Here is a 22,383-nt window from a genome sequence, read left to right on the forward strand (position 1 = left end):
CTAAAGTGTTAAACACCTTTGCTTGCTTTGGAAGAAATTCTTTATGACTGTGATGGGCTGTACAAGCAGATAAAAAATAGAGCTTCGAGCTAAGGAACCAGTTTTTCCTCTCTCAAATTATATCAGAACAAGGGCTCCGTTAAAATTTATTTATAAATTTTCAATCATTAATTGGATTTTTATAATTTTAACAAACTATTAAGAAGAAATTAAAAATTTTGACAATTAACCACAACACTTAACAAAAGTTGATGAAGAGATATTAATTAAATAAAATTGAATCTTAAAGGATTGATTTGAAGAAAAAAAAAATTTAGAGAATTGAAATGAATTATGGTGAAATTTAGAGGGTGAATTTTGTATTATAACCTTACTTTTATTGAACACTAGTCAAAATATTGAATAATTTCTCCATTTTCTTAAGGATATATATTTTGAATAATTTTTTTATATATAAATATAAAGATACACGGTTACACACTGCACTTTGCAATAGAGTAAAATAATTAATATTTTATGTTAGGTCATGATGAAGTTATACTTAATATAACTCTTTCACTCTTTGTAACATTATACCACTAAATAACTTTTTATTACATTAATATTTGAAAATTCTATTTTTAAATGACAGATTGTCCTTTTTTTTTATAGGAGGGTTGTCTTAAAAAAAGAAAAAAATAAATATAAACATTAAAATTAAAAAAAAAAAAAAGGCACACCAAATGTCATCTTATTATTTACTTTATGATGTATAGAATAAAATTTATTTGAAGAAAACTATGAGCTCACAAAGATATTAATATGTAGATGCACCCTTATGCCTAGATTTTTGTTTGTAGTTTTGACACCTTGTGTTTATCCCAAATTATCAACGCTGACATTGAGTTCTGAAGTCCAAGATGTTTACTTTTTTGGCCCGTTTCATTTACATTTGGTGCTAACCTGTCAAGTGTATGTGTGTAATTATTGTGTTTGTATGGTAGGATTACAAACTTGTTTTATGTTTATAGTCTCTTCTGCTTATGCAGCTTATCAAATCAGTTTATTTAGATACGTTGAGACTTATGTTCTTTTGTATATGTTTTGCTGTTGATGCAGCAACTCAGATTGTCAAGAACTACTGTTAATCCAAACCATTCTCAACAACAACCAACAGCAACTACAAACACAAAACAGGAACAATTTTTTCAAACCACATACACTGTTACATTCAAATCACAAGAACCAGCAACAACAGCAACCAAAAGTTTGTTCCCTTTCAACTAATGACCAATAAAAAAGGGGAGAAAACATGAATGCAAGACACATTAAGGGTGAAAGACACATGAATGCAAAGTTGGTTCCCTTTTGAGCACTAATAAGTAGTGGACAATTGTGTACCGTGACAGACTGAAATTAAGGGTCAGAATTGAATGCTATTTCTAATCATATATTTTTGTAACAATCCAAATCTTCTGCTGAAATTAAGGGTCAGAATTGAATGCTATTTCTAACCATATACTCTTGCAACAGAGTCCAACCTTTAGTAAATCTTCTGTTTTAACATCCATTCTAGAGGATTAATTTCTACACTTCTATCTTCAAGACAATAACATTAATTATATTTTCATGTTGCTCATGTATTTTGGTTGGAATAATATTCATATGGCATGTAAATTTCTGTTTCTTAATTAGAACATCTTATCTATTTTAACAGGAAAAATATACTATTTATTTTATACATGAGTCATCCCTCTTATATTGGGTAGACCTCACAAGTGGAGTCCACCCATATAAGAGGGAGGACTCATGCATAAGATGATATACCTCCTCATCCCAACAAAGCTAGGTGATGGTTGTATACTTGTATTCATTAAGTATAGCATATACTGTTTTATTGGGTCTCCCAACTGGTTACTGGAACCCAAGCCTCACGTTCAGCACAAGCAATGGAGCCAAATTTAATCATCCTGACCTTATTTTTGTTCAAGATGGACAATCAATTTACAGTATTCAACTCCAAAAAAGCCGAATGGATTTAATTTGCTCACTGCCATATCTTGTTAATTATAGTTTGATTTAATGAACATGGTATGTACATCTTCAGAAAAAATCCATATAGAAATTAAAGGAGGTTTGAGTTTGCTTTGTCATAAAACTGAAGCATTAATACATATCAAGAGTTAAGCATTAATTGACTACTCTCCTTTATTTGGAAAACCAAGGTTTTTAAATCCCCATATCCTTTTATAAGATGAACCTACAATAGTGATGCCGGGTAAAAGAGGAAGGAGATTTAAGGTCAGTGCTAACAATTGGGTGCCTCTGTGAGGCTGGGACCGGGTTTTTTTTTTTTTTTTTTTTTTTTTTTTTTTTTTTTTTTTTTTTTTTCTGGGTTTCTATCTTGTACTGAGAAAAGAGAAGCCTGAGAATGCAAAGCAGAGGACTAATTGCAATTACTTAAACCAACTGTAACTATCAAAACATAGATAACAACACAAATACAAATTTTAAAAAAAAAAAAAAAAAAAAAGTGTTCAAAGATTTCAGTACCATGCCTCAAATTTTAAAAAAAGGGCACATTGCACCTCCCTAAGTATAAAACAATTGCGATTTTCCCTTTAGTCTAAAACAAAAGCACTGTCACCTTACTTGTAAATATCCCAAAAATTATTTAAAAAAACCAAAAATCCGCAAACACCACTAAAAATAACAATAATAAAAAATTAATTAACTAAGGAATTAAGGAATTCGAATCTCACCGAGAAGCTTGCGATGTGGAAGCTTGATGATATTGGCTTTTACCTGAAAGATGATTGAGTACTGCACACCTTAATAGAAACAAAATTAGAGATTAAATTCTATTTGGTTTTTATTTATTTATTTTTTTTTGTTGCCAAAAAAAGAAGGAAATGAGAATTATATATAAGAAGAGAACACAGACAAAATTGACCACAAATTAATGGTTTAGCAAAATAAATGAATGAATGAATTGAGAGAAAACTTGAAAGATTTGCACAATACAATTAAAAGGTGAAAGAAATGAGCGTTGGCTAAATCACTAGAAATGACAGTTATTAATAGATGAAAGAGTGTGAAGTTTGTGGAGAATTGAACTTATGATCATGAAGCCAGGCTTGATTCAAAAGTTCAATTACGGATGCTGAAAATTGCATATCTCTTGTTCAAGGATGCTCGAAGCCAATTGATTGCATCATTTGTTGACAATATAATTAATGGAACAATTCTACCAAGGGATGTAAAAGACAGGAAATTCTTAGTTATTTTTGGAATATAGAGAAATTGTGCTTCATTCTCTCACATTCGTGGTAAATCCCACCATGAATTTAATGAGTTAACCCTATTTCGAATGTGAGAAGAGGAATCATCATTCTCTGTGCTCTGAAAATGTGTTCTGAAAGTACTAAAGAATTACTCGTAAAAAACAACCTTATAAACTAGAGATTGAAATTTGTCAAGTCCGATCCATGAGGAGATAAGTTTAGAAATTCCTTTTATTGGTTTTAAATACTACATGTATTTAGAAGAGTAGTAATAAGAAGTAATTATTCATACAGAAAAGCGGTACTCCTGTGCAATGAGGAGGTTACAGCTAGAGTGGTGTAATGAAGCTTATGTTATATGTGTGAAAGTTGACATAAAAGTTTTGTGTAATGTGCTAGTCTGAGCACCTTTAAGTGTATGAGAAATGTAGGTTAGTTTATGTTTGAGAGATAATTATTTTTTTTAGTTAATTTGATTCCATCAGTTTTGCTAATATTCTTTGACTTTGTGCCGTGTGCTAGCTGCTAGCTATTGTATAGTTTGTGTGTGTTTGTTTTACAACAATCAATGTTCAATTTTTTTAATTTAAAAATTACAATAATTTAGGGAGGGTATCAAATTTAAATTTTTTTAAAAAAATCCTTTAGTTTTATGCCAAATTAAACCTCATACTTATAAATGTATCACTTTACAATTTACACCCCTTACATTTATTATTGTGGCTAACAAAAACCCCACCTATGGTCTCAAATGTTTCATAATTTCGTAATGTTTGACAGAATATTGAAAGTGTGGGGTTTGAATTGACATATTGAGCATATGGAATTTAATTTGTAACAAGGATAAAATTATAGGGGTTTTTAAATTTCGTTTGGATTTTCCCTACAATTTTATAGTTTAAGTAACAATTTTAACTTTATGATTTAAGGGATTTTAATTTAAACCCTATAATTTCCATATCTTACAAATTAAAACATAAACTTTTAAATTCATTTCTTTTCAAATTATCTGTTTTGTCTCTGGCACTGACTACACAAAAATAGATTTTAAAGTTCATGGGCTATTTTGTACTAACTTTATAATTAGTTTTTTTTTTTTTTTTTGGTACTTTAATAAACAACTATAGTCCCGTCAACAACAACAACAACAGCAGTGTCAGTGTATAAAACTATTGCAATTTTCCCTTTAGTTTAAAACAAAAGCAGTGTCACCTTATTTGTAAATATCCCAAAAATTATTTAAAAAAACCAAAAATCCTCATACACCACTACAAAGAAAATAATAATGAAAAATTAATTAACTAAGGAATTAAGGAATTCAAATCTCACCGAGAAGCTTGCAATGTGGGAGCTTGATGATATTGGCTTTTCCTTGAAAGATGATTGAGCTCTGCACACCTTAATAAAAAAAAAAATTAGAGATTAAATTCTATTTGGTTTTTTTTTTTTGGTTGCCAAAATAAGAAGGAAATGAGAATTATATATAAGAAGAGAACACAGAGGAAATTGACCACAAATCATATCGCAAAAATCATTGTAAAATTAAAAAAAAAAAAAATTAACCAGATAAGAAAAAAGTACTCATCTAATTTATTTCATAAACAAAAACAGAGTGTTTTATAAACAGTTCTTTCCCTTTTGTCACCCTTCCATTACCTCATACCATTACAAGTGACGAATATTGAATATCCAAAAATCATAATCACACTCTAAGGGACCTAGATCTAATCACACAACAATTCTCTCTTTCTCTCTCTCTCTCACACACACAAAAGAACCAATCAAAAACTTCAAGATCAAACAAGCACGTTCTTCAACCAATCCTAATCATCTTCCTATTCAATTCAATCATCCTAGCATGTTTCTAACCAGTTAAACATCGTAATCGTATTATTAAATAATTCTTGTAACCCTAGGCATGTTACTAGCATCTTTACTTTTACACATACTGCCTGGGAAGGTGTGAGACACTCAAACCTGCCTAGTTGAGTGGGTTGAGTGGGTCACCTCCTAAGTGTATTACTAAAGAATTATTAAAACGCTAGGCATACTACTAGCATCTTCACTTTTACTCGAACCTGCCTAGTTCAGTGATTTGATTGGACCACCTCAACTTTTATTATATAGCAGAGGATTATAAATTATAGAGCATAGAGATATTGATTACCAATTTACCCCGTACATGACCTACATATTGATGATAGCTGACTGACTAAATACATCTGCATGTTTTTAAACATTTGAATTACAGGAAGCCAAATCAAGACCTTTGAATAAATTGACTGCATATGTAGCTTAAATGGATATATATATATATATATATATTCTTAAAAAAATAATAATAATAATGGATGGATATACAAAGTTAGAGCCATCCTTTATGATTACATAATTTAGTAACATAATGCGGGAGGATTCATCCAAAAAAAAAAACGTGGGAGAGGGGCAACTTATATATTTATCACTGTCAAGTTCAAAGCTGCCAGCCTAAGACCTCTCCAAGGTTTTTTCAAGTAATATGCCATTAATGGAAGCTGCCTTATAGCAATTACCTAATGGCCACTACAAAGGATAAATATATCATCCTCACTAATTCCAATCAATGTCGCTAAAATGGCATAACCATAGATGCATTTAATAAGAAGGAAAGCAATTATAATGCTTAATAGACAAGAAATTCTTAACTCTCAATCCTGATATAAAATACAATTTACTACTCTTAGTTTCAGAATAGGAAAAATGGCTAAGTATGGATCTCTTCTTCGTATATCCATACTTAGCCATTTTATCACCTAATTAAGGGAAAAAAAGACTTACTTCGTGATAATTTTTTAAGTGAAATAAAAGGAATTTATTGACAAAATTGTCTAAAGTGAAAACTTATTAGGAATTAATTTAGCAACCAAAGTAAAAAATGAATGCCATAATTAAATTGCCACGTACACAGAGCTTTGAGCACTTAAACATTTAGTAAATGAATTGAAACTCAATCTGCTGTACGATTCAGCCCCAAACAAATTAAGAGATGAATTTTTTATAAAGAAAACAACCTGTTTCTTTATCTGATCTGCAAAGCTCAAAGACTTGTACGTGCGTGAGGTTGGAGATCATACCATAGTGTAAGCCCCACCGAGATTTGCTTGTTCAACATATCATTCCAAACAAACTTTTCAATGAAGAGTACTAGTGTGTTTCATGCCTGCAATGCAAATCATGCAAAAGTAAAATAAAACAGCAAAAGTAAAATATATATATAGAACAATCGTCATAAAGCAAACACGTACAAAGATTTCAAATCCTATCTAGATGTATAGCATCTATCAGAAAAAGTTTAGACAATTATGCTTTTCATATGCCTTTCAACATGATTCCTAAGCAATTAGCATGGTCATAAGCAAGGCAAAAAACCATCTTCATTAAAATTAAACTAAATATTAAAGTAAAAAATATTATTAATGTAATCATAACCTCTACAAGTACATGAATGCAATTAAAAACAACCAGAAGCAACATATTATATACGTTCATAATTTTATAGAGAAGTATAATAAATTCAAAGTGTTTATATTTTATAAATCCGAACTTGAAATTACTTTTCAATGTAATTTATCATCCACTCAAAACATACCACCATTTCAATTAATAAAGCTTCATATCAGGAAAGTTCTAATATTATAACTTTACGGTTAAATCTTTACATTCTACAGTAATATCAAATGGAAACTTAAGCATGATTCAAATATTATGAATAAAGATAAAAGAAGTCAAGGGCTAAGAGCTCCTTAATAATATTTATGAATGATTTTTCATATACCCAAAATCAAATATTTATACCCAAAATGGAATATTTATACTTAAGCACAATTCAAATATTTAAATTGAACATTTATACCCAAAATCAAAACCTAGATCGACAGTCGAAACCCTAAACCTAAAATCGAAACCCTAAACCAAAAATAGGAACCCTAAAATAGAAATCAAAACAAACAATTTTAAAAAACTTACTGTTAGTCGGCCTTGCGAGAGTGTGTGTGTGCCACCGATCGATGAGAAGGGAACGGAGAGGAGGAAGAGTGGAGGGAGGAAGGGGATTCACATAGGGTGGAAGTGAGGTAGCTTGAGATCGGTGAGAGTGGTCTGAGATCGGTGAGGGGAGTGTGTTGGATTGGTGAGAGTTGTCTGAGATCAGTGAGGGGAGTGCTTATGGATCGGTAAGAGTTGTCTGCAATCGGTGAGGGGAGTGTGTTGGATCGGTGAGAGTTTTGTGCAATCGGTGAGAGTGGTCGATCTAAGAGTTTTGTGTTCGATCTGAGAGTTTTGTGTTCTAAACTCGATGAGGTTTTTTTTTTTTTTTGGTTATTTATACTGAAAGTTGAAGCTGTGTTTAAAGAGACGTAGCTCCAAACATGTAGAAGCTGCATTTTTTAAACGCAGCTCAAGCTAAATGTCTAAGCTGCGTTTTAAATGCAGCTCCAGACATGGTGAAGTATATTTGAAGCATTTTTGAAGCTGCATTTTTTAAACGCAGCTCACGCAATAATTAAAAAAAAAAAACATATATATATATATATATATCCCAAACAGGATTGAAGCCGCGTTTTTTAAAAACGCGGCTTCAGTCCTAGGCAGCTAAACGCAGCTTGACCTAGGAAAAACATGGCTCCAGCCTTTCCTTTGAGCCGCGTTAATCAAAAACGCGGCTCAAAGGAAGAGCTGTAGCCGCGTTTTCCAAAAACGCGGCTTTAGAGCGCGTTTTTTTGTAGTGAATCTATATCCTCAATTACCACTATTGAGCGATTAGATGTTGAAAGCAATATTCTTCTCAACTCTGAATCAGAATTTATACTTGAAATGTTCAAATCATAGATATCAAACTTGAGGTGATTGGCCATGGCAGCAATCATGGTCGATTTACCAGTACCCGGAGGGCCGTAAATCAAATACCCTCGCTTCCATGCTCTGCCAATTTTCTTGTACCACTCCTTTCTTTTAACAAACCTGTTAAGATCATCTTTGAGGCTCCTCTTCAGCTCTGGGTCCATTGCCAACCTCTCAAATGCAGCTGGATGTTCAAGAATAATAGAACCCTATTCACGACCAGTTGGACTACGGGCAAACTCACGGCTATAAAGCCTTACCGCCCTTCTTTCTTCTTGTATAGCCTCGTAACAAGATATTACATGAGGTAAATAAGATTCTAGCACAACCTCTTTGAATTTCTTTTTAAATGAAAGCTGATAATATGTTGAAAGAACATCACCATTCTTGTCTTTTTTAGCACATAACCTCCATTTGAGCCAATTAATGTCTTGAAAGGAATCCATAACCGCTTGACCCATTACAATATCAACGGTTGGTCTCTGTTGCCTACTGGTTTTGCTTACTTTGAGACATTTTAAGTCTGATGAATCAACAACAATCTTGGAACGTAGGTAGGTTGCGGCAGCTTGATAGACTTGATTGCCACCGAAACCACGTCCCTCTTCAATAAAAAGAGTGAATTGAGGCATAAAGAAATATTTTCCATAGATGGAAACGAGATAATTTTGGACTGCAGAAGGTATATGCTTTTACTATGGGAGTTAGTACAAGCACAATAGCAGCTGTGAATAGGGCCGGCTCAACGAATTTGGGGCTCTAAGCGAAAGTTTTAAACGGGGCCTTTTATTATAAATTAATATAATTTTTTCTCAATTAAAATTTATTTTTCTTGCTTTTTGAGAGGCAAAATTACTAATTAAATTTTTGTATTCAAGTTCCGCTAACATTTCCTTTTCAATTGATAATATAACTAATCCACTTAATCTTTCCTGTGACATAGTTAATCTTAAATAAGATTTTATTAATTTTAATTTTGAAAAACTTCTTTCTACTTTCTGCGAAAGCAACTATAATAGGTATGGTTAATAATATTCTAAAAGCAATACATACACTTCGGAAAAGATTCTAGCCTCTTTATATAATTTAGTACATTAATTGGAAAGTTATCATTTATTTGCAAAACTTCTTTTAAAACATTTAGTTCTGAATATAAATCTAAACCATCAATATCGGAATAAGTTTTATGTGTGAGAAAACATTCAAGATTAAGACAATTTTTTTTTCAAACTATCATTATCTAGTGATTTTAGTTTTTCAAAATTAAATAAAAAACCAAAAATATTTTCATATATTTGAAATTGTTCAAACCTACTTTCAATTGAAAAAATAGCTTGATCTACTATATATAAAAAATAATTAATTCTAAAATATTCTTCGGCGGATTGTGTTGTCTCATCATTGACATTCTCATCAAACTGTTTCTTCCTATGAATTATACGTTTTTCACGAAATATAGGCTCTATTTCCATTTTGCTTGCAATTTATTTAGATGAATTCATAGCAGATGTAAATCCATCTTCTCTATATTTTTTTAAAAAAGACACGAGACCTTTTAATTGATCTATAGCAATATCAATATGCATGTCTTTCGATTGTAAATTTTTACTAACAGAGTTAACAGTAAATAATATATCATACCAAATAGTCACAGCTAGCAAAAACTCAAAACTTTCAATCTCATATGTTGCTAAACAATCAGCTTCACTTTCTGTTTTGGGATCTTCACTTGTATTTGCCCATTGTAACAAAGCATCTCTTATTTTCAAAACTTGAAATTTTATTGCTTTCACACTTTTAATTCAACTTTCCCAACGTATTTGTGACAATGGCTTAAGAGTTAAACCTGTCACATTATCTTGTAAAATTTTCCATCACTGTGGAAAAAGAAAATAGTGTGTATATTCGTTGTACTACTCCAAAAAAAGAAATAGCTTTAGGACAAGAATTAGCCATATCACATAGGACAAGGTTGAGATTATGACAACTACATGGTGTGTAAAATGCTTTAGGATTTATATCAAGAATTCTTTTTTGTACCTCTTGTTTTTTCCCTTTCATATTAGACCTATTATCATATCCTTATCTACGTACATCATTAATATTAAGTTCAATTGCATTTATAATTTCATTGAAAAGACCTTTTCCAGAAGTATTATCTACCTTTAAAAATTCCACAAAATGTTCGTCTATTTTTATCAGACTTATTGAAATATCCACACATCTTAGTATGAGAGTCATTCGTTCTTGATGACTTACATCGGGGGTACAATCAAGCATAATTGAGCTTCTTTAATCTTTTTTATAATTTTACTTATAATTTCATTTGCTAATAGTTGTATCACTTCATTTTGTATATTATGTCCAAGATAATGATTATGGATTGCACCATTTTGAATACATTGAACATGTTCTTGCATTATTGGATCAAATTCTGCAATCATTTCAATTATACTTAAAAAATTTCCGTTATTTTCTTGGTAGATCTTTTTGTTTTTTTCCTCGGAATGCCAAATTATTTTTACCAAGATTTTTTACCACCGCTATTATTCTTAATAACACTTTTTTCCAATGATCTTTCTCTTTCTTAATTTGTTCTTGGACATTTTTATCAATTGTTTCATACTTCAATAATCTTAGTTCTAAATCAATCCAAGTATTCATATTAGTAATATGCTCATTGGTTGTTTCGTGATTTTTAAGAATAGAACTAATATTTTTCCAATCCTTAGTCCCACCATTAGCTAGTTGATTTGTATTAGATTTTGTATTAGATTTTGAACTAAGCAACTTGCAACAAAAACAAAATACTTTATCTAGGTCTTTCGAATACACTAACCATTTTCTATCATGTTTCTCCCCATTTGGTAATTTTCGAATATAATGCGTAGTAGAAAAATGTCTAGAGTTCTTATCTATAGGAAAGTTTAGATCATCAACTCTTATTGGACCATTTTCTGCTAACAAATCTCTTAATTTTATATCAATAGTTTTCCATTGACTTGGATCAAAAATATTTGTAGGAATATAATTAGGTTGATCATTAATATTTTCACTCTCCTCCAAATTATTTTGAGCTTCATTATCAAGAATGGTGACATTACATGTTTGAACATTATCATGACCACCTTCATTATTATCATTTTGTTGTATATTTTCATTATCTTCTAACTCTTTTTGATGAATTTCTTCTTCATTTATGAAACTTTCACTCAAATTTTCTACAAGATTTTTTTTTTTTTACTAGTAATAAATTTGTCCATAGCTCCTTTTTGAAATTCAATTAGTTCTTCTCTTTGTCTTTTTTTTCTTTTAGTTTTTCATTTCTGGATGGATATTTTCTAGTAGACATTTGTAATTAAAAAATATTTACAAATAAATGAAATACAATCTATAATAATAATAAAAATTACAATTTAACTAGAATAATATAAATTTAATGTATAAAACAATAGAACCTCGTTTATAAAAAGCACAATTGTAGCTTTACTTAATATGATCACTTTACACTTTAAACCTGCACAAAAAAATTAAAATTAATATTAATACAAAGTAAATTATTCTAAATTTATAATTTCGTTATCAATGCTCTTTTTTTTGTGTAGCAATAAACCTTTTTTTTTTTAGCAAAATGTGTAAGACTTAACTTGATTGGATCCACTAAGACCAGTCCACTAGCAAAATATATAGAACTCAACTTGATTCACCCATTCACAAAGACTAAAAGTCCATCACGGCATCACACTAAAAAAATCTGATTTCTTTAAAAAAAAAAAAAAAAACAAAAAACAAAAAGCAAAAAGCAAAACATGTAAGGCTAAACTCTAAAACGTGTAAGAGTCTAAAAGACTAACGTGTAAGACATTAAGAGCTTAAGTAGCTTCTAGAGAAATCTAAGATTTCTCTAAAAGTCTAAAGAGTCAGAAATCTAAGGGTCCAGATCATGCTTCTAGAGAAATCTAAGTCTCTTTTTCACTTTTTGTAAAGTAAAATCTTTTAGTCTTTTTATTTGTTCTCTTTCCGCAACTGCTTGTTCTCTTTACTCAGCAGCAATGAGCAATAGCAGAGCAAACTCCACTTCAACCAAAAAAAAAAAAAAAAACCTAGCAAACTATGAAGAAGACGAAAGAGGCAAAGAAGGAGAAAACAAAAAATGAACCTGAAATGAAGATCTGTGAACACATCAAGTCTATTGCCAACACCAATTGATGAGTAAGTTAACAAAAAAAAAGAGTGTTTTTTGTTTTTTTGAATCAAGATGGAGACTAGAGAGAGTCAGAGAGTGGGCGATTTTTTTCTTCTTTCTGCCTTTTGTAATATTTTCTTCTACAAGCTTTGCTTTTTGTAATATTTTCTTCTGCAAGTTAAAAATTTGATGATAGGATTTCATGTCACTTTAGTGTAAGTAACAGGCATTTTTTTTTTCAAGATGAGAAACTAGTCTTTTGTGATCTTTTCTTCTGTAAGCTAAAGATACAGTGATTGCATTAGCCTTCGTGTCACTTCAGTGAGAAACAGGCCTTTTTTTTTTTTTTTTTTTCTCCTCCAATGAGAAACAGGCCTTTTCTAATCTTTTCTTCTGCAACCTAAAGATACAATGACTTTAGTGTGAGAAACGGTTTTTTTTTTTTTTTTTCCTTCAGATGAGAACAGAATATTATATACTATATTATTACTACTTGGAGGCCCTCTTACAAGTGGGGGCTTTAGGCGGCCACCTAAGTCGCCTATAGGTTCAGCTCACCCTGGCTGTGAACAATGGTGTTAATGATGAAAGCAGCTCCATGAAAGAAAACATGGTTTGAGGATATCGTTGTTTACCAATCGCCTCTTCCAAACCCTAAAAAATGAGAACAATGTGGTTAATGATACAACCTTTTTATGGCTTGAGGGCTACAATATAGGAGTTTGGACACCAAGTTTATGTCCAAAACTTAGGTTCACAATAAATTTGAAAAATAGAATAATACTCTTTAGAAACCCAGTGAAACCAAGATCAGCACAAGATCTCCGCTCTGAACAAAGCACAGTTTTTTTTTTCACTAGATCTTCACACAGCTTAATTTCACTCTCTGCACATTTCTTTCTATTACATCCCTTTTTATAGACCCAGCTGCGTTGCTATTCCTGAGCTTGTCTTACAGGCTAAGGCAATTGATGAGAAGCATCGTATGGTTGAGTAAGATTCAGATGTGGGGCTGAGAGCAAAAGAGAGGTATAAAATAATATCTAAACTGAACGACGAAGTTTCGTAAAAGACTGTTCCGGCTGCAAAGCAAAAGCCAAAAGCTCAGTTTTTTTTTTCCTTTTCCCATGTAGGTTGGGTTTAGATTCACGTTTTAAGTTCAGCATTTGCGTTTTTTTCTTTTTTTTTCAGCGTGTATAAACAGTAATTTGTTACGACCACCTCGACCACGACTTCCACCACGTCTGCCGCGAGGAGCTATGGTGATTCTTTGTTATAACAGACCTGATCAAGAGGGTAAATATGGTTTTAATTCGAGGAAAAACCAGACCTCCCAATAGCAAATTGCTGTATAATATTCTGATTGAATTTTTATTGATTTGCCGTGCAGCTATATAAATAGCTTTATAAAATAAAACAACCCCAACATCCTTAAACCACTCAACATCTAGATAAAGATAAACTCTATTCCTAGCCAAACTCTTCATACTTCAATCCGATAACAATTCAGATTGCTATTATTATCCTAAAACAAATTCAAATAAAAAATAAAACAATCCTAACATAATCCTACTCAGCAACTCCTCTGCTTACTCCTCTGCCTTGTGAATACAGCAACTCCTTTTGCTAGCAGACATAACATTCCTTCCCCCTTAAATTCGACCCTTGTCCTCAAGGGTGATATCAGGAAAACGAAGCCTCATTGTGCGAGCATCCTCCCAAGTAGCCTCTGCTGGTGACAGCCCTTGCCAATGGATCAAAACTTCCTCTTTGTTTCGCCGAGTTCGCCTATCCAGAACAGCTTGTGGGAGAGGACCCACAACACCACTACTCCCATCAATTTCTGGCAAGGAAGTACCCTGTTGGTCATTACCTCCAAGTGCCTGCTTGAGGTTGGAAACATGAAACACCGGATGAATCTTGGAAGTTTCCGGCAATTTAAGCTTATAGGCAACCTCACCAACTCTTTGTATGATCTGAAAAGGGCCAAAGAACCGGGGAGAAAGCTTCAAATTCCGACGTAAGGCCACAGATGAATGGCGGTAAGGCTGTAACCTCAAGTACACCCACTCCCCTACTTCAAATGATCTTTCCTTGCGCTTCCTATCTGCATAAAGCTTCATCCTTGACTGTGCTAACCGAATATTCTCACGAAGCTCCTTCAAAACCTCATCTCGTGCTACCAATTCCTTCTCCACTGCCTCATTTCGAGCTGTTCCTGCAACATATGACAGTAAACTCGGTGGAGGCCTGCCATACACTATCTCAAATGGGGTCTTTTTGGTGGTCGTGTGAATGCTTGTATTGTAGCAATATTCAGCCCATGCAATCCATTTAGCCCACTCCTTGGGTCGAGGGCTAGAGAAACACCTCAAGTACATCTCCAACGTGCGATTCACTACCTCCGTTTGCCCATCTGTTTGCGGGTGATACGCAGAACTGAAATTGAAGCTAGTTCCATTAAGGCGAAACAACTCTTCCCAAAACTTACTTGTAAATGCAGGGTCACGATCACAGACTATTGATTCAGGCAGCCCATGCAATCGAAAAACATGTTCAAAAAATTCTTTGGCTACACTTTGAGCTGTGTATGGATGAGAGATGGGAATAAAATGGGCGTACTTGGAAAGCCGATCCACAACCACAAAAATGGTTGATTTACCCATTGAAGTGGGCAACCCATCCACGAAATCCATTGAGATATCAGACCACACCTTAGTGGGAATCGGCAAAGGTTGGAGAAGACCGGCTGGGCTGGTACATTCCGTCTTATGTCTCTGGCACACATCGCAATGGCGAATATAGTCTTGTATTTGCTTCTTCATTCCCACCCAATAGAAGACTGATCGGATCCTCTGTAATGTTTTGTGTATGCCCTCATGAGTACTTGAATGAAACTCTTGGATGATAACCGGAAGTAACAGAGAATCTGGGTTGAGATAAATCCGACTCTTAAAAAATAACACTCCTTCCTTGAATTCCCATGGACCAACCGCCTCCCCTTCTTGAACAAGTTTGACAAGGTGCTGCAATTTCGAGTTAGTGAGCACCTCTTCCTTAATGGTATCAAGCCATCTCGGAACGGGGGCGGAGATTGCCGCCAACTCTGCCTTTTCTTCCTTTCTTGAGAGTGCGTCAGCCACTACGTTTTCTACTCCTTTTCGGTATTCGACCTGAAAATCATATCCCATCAACTTGGACAGCCATTTTTGTTGAGCGTACGTTGTGATCCTCTGCTCCCATAGAAATTTAAGACTACGGTGATCGGTTCTTACTATAAAGGTTTGACCAAGGAGGTATGGTCGCCACTTCTGAACAGCCAACACCAAGGCTAACATTTCTTTTTCATACGTAGAGAGTAATAAGTTCCTCCCCTGCAATGCTTGACTGAAAAAAGCAATGGGTCGTCTCTCTTGCATTAGAACCCCGCCAACACCGCTCCCTGAAGCATCGCATTCTACCACAAATGCGTTTGCGAAATTAGGAAGAGCCAACACCGGCGCTTGAGTCATCGCCTCCTTAAGATCTTGGAAGGCCCTTTCCGATGCAGAAGACCATGCGAAAGAATCCTTTTTTAACATGTTGGTCAGTGGTGATGCAATTTTCCCATAATCGCGAATGAATTTTCGATAGTAACCTGTAAGCCCCAAAAATCCTCGAAGGGCCTTTGGAGTCTTAGGTTTCGGCCACTCCATCATGGCAGCCACCTTTTGCGGATCCACCGATACCCCTTCTACATCTATCAAATGTCCCAGATACTTGATTTGTGTTTGCCCAAACTGACATTTTTCCCTCTTTAAGAACAAATTATGACTCCGCAAGATGTCTAAAACGAATTTGACATGTTGCAGATGATCTTTCCAAGAACTGCTATATATCAAAATGTCATCGAAAAACACCAATACAAATTTTCTAAGGTACCTTTTAAAAATGTCGTTCATCAAGGATTGGAAGGTGGATGGCGCATTGGTCAGTCCGAATGGCATCACAAGAAACTCATAATGCCCATGATGAGTGCGGAAGGCAGTTTTCGAAATGTCAGGAGGATGGACCCGTATTTGATGATAACCGGAGCGCAAATCCAATTTAGAAAAATACGTTGCAGCATGCAACTCATCTAGGAGTTCATCAATAACCGGAATTGGGAATTTATCCTTCACTGTGATGCGATTGAGTGCTCGGTAATCAACACACATTCTCCATGAACCGTCGCTTTTTTTGACAAGCAAGACGGGTGATGAATATGGGCTGTTACTTGGCCTCACGATACCAGACTTGAGCATCTCTTCCACTTGCTGTTCTATCTATGTTTTTTGAAAGTGAGGATACCGATATGGCCTTACACTAACCGGTCCGCTTCCGGGTACCAATGGAATGCAGTGATCATGAACTCGTGATGGTGGTAGACCCTTGGGCTCCTTAAAAAGATCCTGAAAAGAATTGATGAGGCTAATGAGATTCTGATCCGTGAGGGTGTCGGTCATTTTTCCCTTCTCCCCCATAGCAATGGCATGAAATTGTATGAAAGCACCATGCTTGCTCCCTTTAAGTATTCTTTCCACCTTGCTCCTATCGTCCTGCTTGTGTGGGTTAGTCATCCCCTGCAAGGAGATTCTTTTCCCACCATATTGGAATCTCATGAGTAATTTAGAGAAGTCCCACTCAATCATCCCCAAGGTTCGAAGCCATTGTGCTCCCAAAACCACCTCATATCCTTCTAACGGTAAGAGATAGAAATCTATATCAAGAGTAACCCCTTGTATCCGAACTTGCACTCCAATGCACCTTCCTTTGCATGAGATCCGTTCACCACACGCAACCTTTACTTTAAACCGTTCTTCCATGTTGCATGTCAATCCCAATTTTTCCGCTAACCTCTCTTCAATAAAGTTGTGGGTGCTCCCTGAGTCTATCAGTACAACTAGTGATTGTTGGTTGATGACCCCATGGATTTGCATGGTTTGAGGAGCCGAGGAACCAGCCATGGCATGTAGGGAAATCTCCAATTCGTCGCTATCTTCTTTTTCTTCGATATCTCCAATTCCGTCACCGCTATCCTCCTCTGGCCAGCACCCTTCAATCAAAAAAAGCTTCTTACACCGATGCCCAGGAGCAAACTTCTCGTCACAATTGAAGCAAAGGCCCTTATCTCGACGTTCTTTCATCTCCATTGGTGACAGCCTTCGAATTGCGGGAGTAGATGAAGGTGGGCGACTCGTGACTGTTGAGTTCGTTGATACAGCCTTTTTTGGCTCAAGGTTGAAACTGGATCGCTTCTGATATTTAACCTCATAGAGCCGAGCCAAACCTACTGCTGCAGACAACGTTGGTGGCTTCATGGCTTGAACATCTATCCTCACACCTTCCTTCAGACCACCAATGAAACAAGCAACCTGTTGAGATTGATTCAACTTCCCCACTCGGCTGAGGAGTTTCTCAAATTGACTTTGGTACTCTCGCACCGAACCCACCTGTTTGAGCCTTGTAAGATCTCCAAAGAAATCATCAAATTCCGTTGGTCCATACCTTGAATTCAGCCCTTCCTTGAGTGTGAGCCATGTAACTTCCCCTTCTTCTTCCTTTAGTATCTGATACCACAATTGTGCCTCGCCTTCAAGATGATACGTCGCTAACGGAACCTTCTCTTCCTCGGCAATTTTCTGAAATTCAAAGAATTGCTCCACTCGACAAATCCAACTCGTTGGGTCTTCACTGCCATTGAAGCGAGGAAAGTCAAGTTTAGTGACTCTCGGAATTACCGCGCCATAAGACTCGGTGGAGTCACGAGGGCCTCTATAATTGAATCGCCGAGACCCCCCACCATCGTGTGAACTCTCTCCTCGTTCCAAACTTTAGCTGCCCGATATTTGATCTAATCGGGTATTCATGGATGTTATCGCCTGCATCAATGTTTCCTGTAACTCGCGGAACTTCCTGTCTTGTCCTGCTGCTAAAGAGCCTATCTCTGCCTCCAAACGATCGATGCGTGATTCCTCCATAACCTGCTCTGATACCAAGTTGTTACGACCACCTCGACCACGACTTCCACCACGTCTGCCGCGAGGAGCTATGGTGATTCTTTGTTATAACAGACCTGATCAAGAGGGTAAATATGGTTTTAATTCGAGGAAAAACCAGACCTCCCAATAGCAAATTGCTGTATAATATTCTGATTGAATTTTTATTGATTTGCCGTGCAGCTATATAAATAGCTTTATAAAATAAAACAACCCCAACATCCTTAAACCACTCAACATCTAGATAAAGATAAACTCTATTCCTAGCCAAACTCTTCATACTTCAATCCGATAACAATTCAGATTGCTATTATTATCCTAAAACAAATTCAAATAAAAAATAAAACAATCCTAACATAATCCTACTCAGCAACTCCTCTGCTTACTCCTCTGCCTTGTGAATACAGCAACTCCTCTTGCTAGCAGACATAACATAATTCGTACGGTTCATGCATATGGATTCACTGTAATGGCAGTTTCGTTGGAAGAACCAGGAAAGAACGAGCTCATTATTTGAACTTTTTTTTTTTTGATTGGCTGGGACAGGAGAATATTCTTTGCTGAGTGAGAGACTGAGAAGAGGGAGAAGAGTGAAAACTGATAAAGGTGTTTAAGCGTGTCTTTTCTCGGTGACTGAGAGGGGAAAAGTTTTCACCTCTTTTAAGGGGCACCGCAAGGCAACAACTCGCCAGCGAGTTGCGGTGGTTAAGTTACGCATTTTTATGATGGTGTACTAAAATAATTATTTTCGGTTCTTTCGTTAATTTATATTAATATTTTATTAAAGGACTCCACAGTACACCTTATAGTGCCTGCCAAACTTTTCCTTCTTTTAAAATGAATAAATATTGATTTAAAGTTTTTTGGTTTTTTTAGGCATGAAGTAAGTGGACGACTTTGATTCCATGGCACTTTCCGTCTTTCCCTTCACCTGGCTACTAGCTTTATTGCTTTTACATCACTTTTCTTGACATATTTCTGGTGTTAATAGAACACAAGAAAATCAACGTATTCTTGATTTTCCTTTTCTTTTTCTTTTTTAGAAAATCAACGTGTTCTTGATTTTGAAAACACAAGAATTTTTTTTTTTTTTTAATATTCATAGAAACAGATTTTGGACAAAAAAACAAAAATAATTATCTAACATACCCTAAGGATTTTCACTTTTAAAATTTCAAAACTTGATTAAAATTATTTTTAGAAATATTCTACAGAGGCCAAAGATGGCTGTCTTGGGCTGAATTGTTTGTACAATTATGCTTTTAGGCCCATTATGTGATTTGGTTGGTGCGTTTTCATTTATTTATTTTGTTTTTCTTTTTGGTTTTATTCATACGATACATAACTTAATCAAGAATTATATATAAATTATATATAATAAAGACAAATTTAATACATTGAGTGAGTGATTGTATGCGAATAATATTTTTTTTTTAATGAAATACAAAAAAATAGAATAGAATAACTAATCATATGTGGGTAACCAATAATCATTATAGTAATTAATACATAGAGTGACTTAGTTGACAATTTTCATGTTTTATTGGTTCCTACAACGTGCATGCATGCAAAAATATTATCATATTTGAGCTGGAATATTAAATGCATAAAATAGAAATTTATTCGATAAACATGAGAAATGTTTATTAGAACTCTATGCAATAAATATTGCAATCAATAAAGGAAAAAATTGTAATCATAAATGTAGTAACACTTTAATTATAACTAAAAATAAATGCTAAAGATATTATTAAATTTTACAAAACTAACGTGGTATCACAAATTAGCAAATTAACGTGACAAGAAATAAACTAAACAAATTTGATTACTTATTACATGTTAACTAGGGGTGTCAAATGAGTAGGTTTGGAGTGGACATAATTCGGTTGGGTACATAAAATTCATTTATCCATTTATTGTCCATTTAATTAATTACTTTTAATCCAAACCCAACCCACCCAATTACCCAATAATCAAAATTACTAAAATGCCACAAAAAATTGAAAACGATCAAAGTACTTATAAAATCCTTTAAATTTACCAAAATACCCCATAAACCTAAAAAAGATCAAATATGCTAAAAACAAACCCACTAAAAATGATCAAAATACTCCCAAAGCCTAAAAAATGATCGAAATAACCCTAAAACCTAAAAATTGACCGAAATACACCCGAAACCTAAAAAATAACTGGAAAACCCCTGAAACCTAAAAATGACCACAATACCCCCAAAATCTAGTAATTACCAAAACTAGCATGTTACCCATGCTTACGCACAAGAAAGGTCAATTGTAGTGATATACTATCGATGTTAACTTAAATTATTAAACACAAGACATTAATTCGACCAAGATATTTGGAGGTTCTAAAATAGTTTTCCTTGTAATTTTCATGATATTAGTTACGTCCAGTTTTTCATTACACTGCTATTATGTATATGATTTTGAAAATCACTATTGGATACAACGTACATGATATCAATTCACAGTTACTATCCATGTAATTCTACTAAATACAATACAAAATAAAAGAATAAATTTGTCTAGAGTATAAATTGAATGGAAATAGGCACATAAGATCATTCAGTTCAATAACATTTTGTTATGTCTAAGATATTAGTATACAAAATAAGCCTGCTTGGTTGCAATAATACTCAACTTAAGTTGCTGCATAACTGATGTTGGTGTTGCTGCTAGAGGCTTAAGTAGTTGCGAAATTGCTGGTTTTGTTGGAGGCGTGATCAATGCTTTAATTGATCATGTAAATTAAAATTGCTAAAAAGAAAATTGAGAATAATTATTCCTCTTTCATCATACATAACAAAATTAATTAATTAATTAATATGAATAATGCACTAAAGATGGTTTGAGTTGACCTGAAAACAAATACAGATAACATAAACTCAAGTTTTATGATTAAAAATGGGGTTCAAATTTTCACCTTAAATGGATTGCAGTCAGGGTCGGCTCAACAACTTTTGGGGCCTTAGGCGAAAATTTTAAATGGGGCCTTTTTATAATTAAATATTAATCAAATAATATATTATTTTAAATGGGGCCCTTCTACTAATAAATCTCTTAATTTTGTATCAATATTTTCCCATTAACTTGGATCATATATATTATTAGTAAGTAGGTTAGTCATTTTTTTTTTTCATTTTCTTCTAAATTATTTTGTTTTTCATTATCAATTATTGTTACATTAGATGTTTGAACATTATTAGGACTATTTTCATTATTCTCTTTTTATTGTATAATTTCATTATCTCCCAACTTTTTTTGATAAGTTTCTTGTTCATTTGTAATATTTTCACCCAAACTTTCTATTTTTTTTTTTTTTAAAATACCAGTAACAAACTTATCCATAGATCCTTTTTGAGATTCAATTTGTTTTTCAATTTTTCTCTTTTTTAGAAATTTTTCGTATCCGGATAAATATTTTCTTGTAGACATTTATAATGAGAAAATATTTATAGATAAATAAAACACAATTTATAATTAAAAATGATAATCTAACTAAAAATAAAATTTAAAGTATAGAACAATAGAACCTAATTATTGCAATTTTTCTAAAGCCGTGACCACTTTAAAGTTAAACCTACACAAATAAAAATTAACTTAATACATGATTTAATAAATTAGTGTCACTATAGTACAAATGAGTTAATATGATACACATCAAGTTATTAATTGGTATAATAATTTATAATAATAGATAAAGTATCGAATTAAAAAAAAAAAAAAAAAAAAAAAAAAAAAAAAGAGAAATCGTGTAAGTTATAAAACTGTGGTCTGTGGGCTGTACTCCCATTAAAAAAAAAAAAAGTGAGAAACTCCAGCCTATAATTCACTACTCCTATCATCCTATGGCTAAGTTTTTTTTTTTTTTTTTTTTTTTTTTAATGTGTCCTATCAATTCTCATGGCTGAAAAGGGTCCAAAGAAGGGTAGAATTAGAAAAGCCATCATAGCAAAGATGCAAAAAACGTGTCCCATCCCATCAAGTTAACAACTGTGCAATGAGTGTGAAACAACTAAATA

At 33.6% G+C, this 22,383-nt stretch overlaps 1 pseudogene; it reads right to left on the minus strand.

Annotated features, from left to right (window-relative positions):
* Window positions 1–8,773, minus strand: part of LOC115966495 — a 30,019-nt pseudogene extending 21,246 nt beyond the window's left edge.
* Between the last annotated feature and the right edge of the window lie 13,610 nt (window positions 8,774–22,383).

This window comes from Quercus lobata, chromosome 11 (genome assembly GCF_001633185.2).
Source record: "Quercus lobata isolate SW786 chromosome 11, ValleyOak3.0 Primary Assembly, whole genome shotgun sequence".
NCBI lineage: Eukaryota > Viridiplantae > Streptophyta > Magnoliopsida > Fagales > Fagaceae > Quercus > Quercus lobata.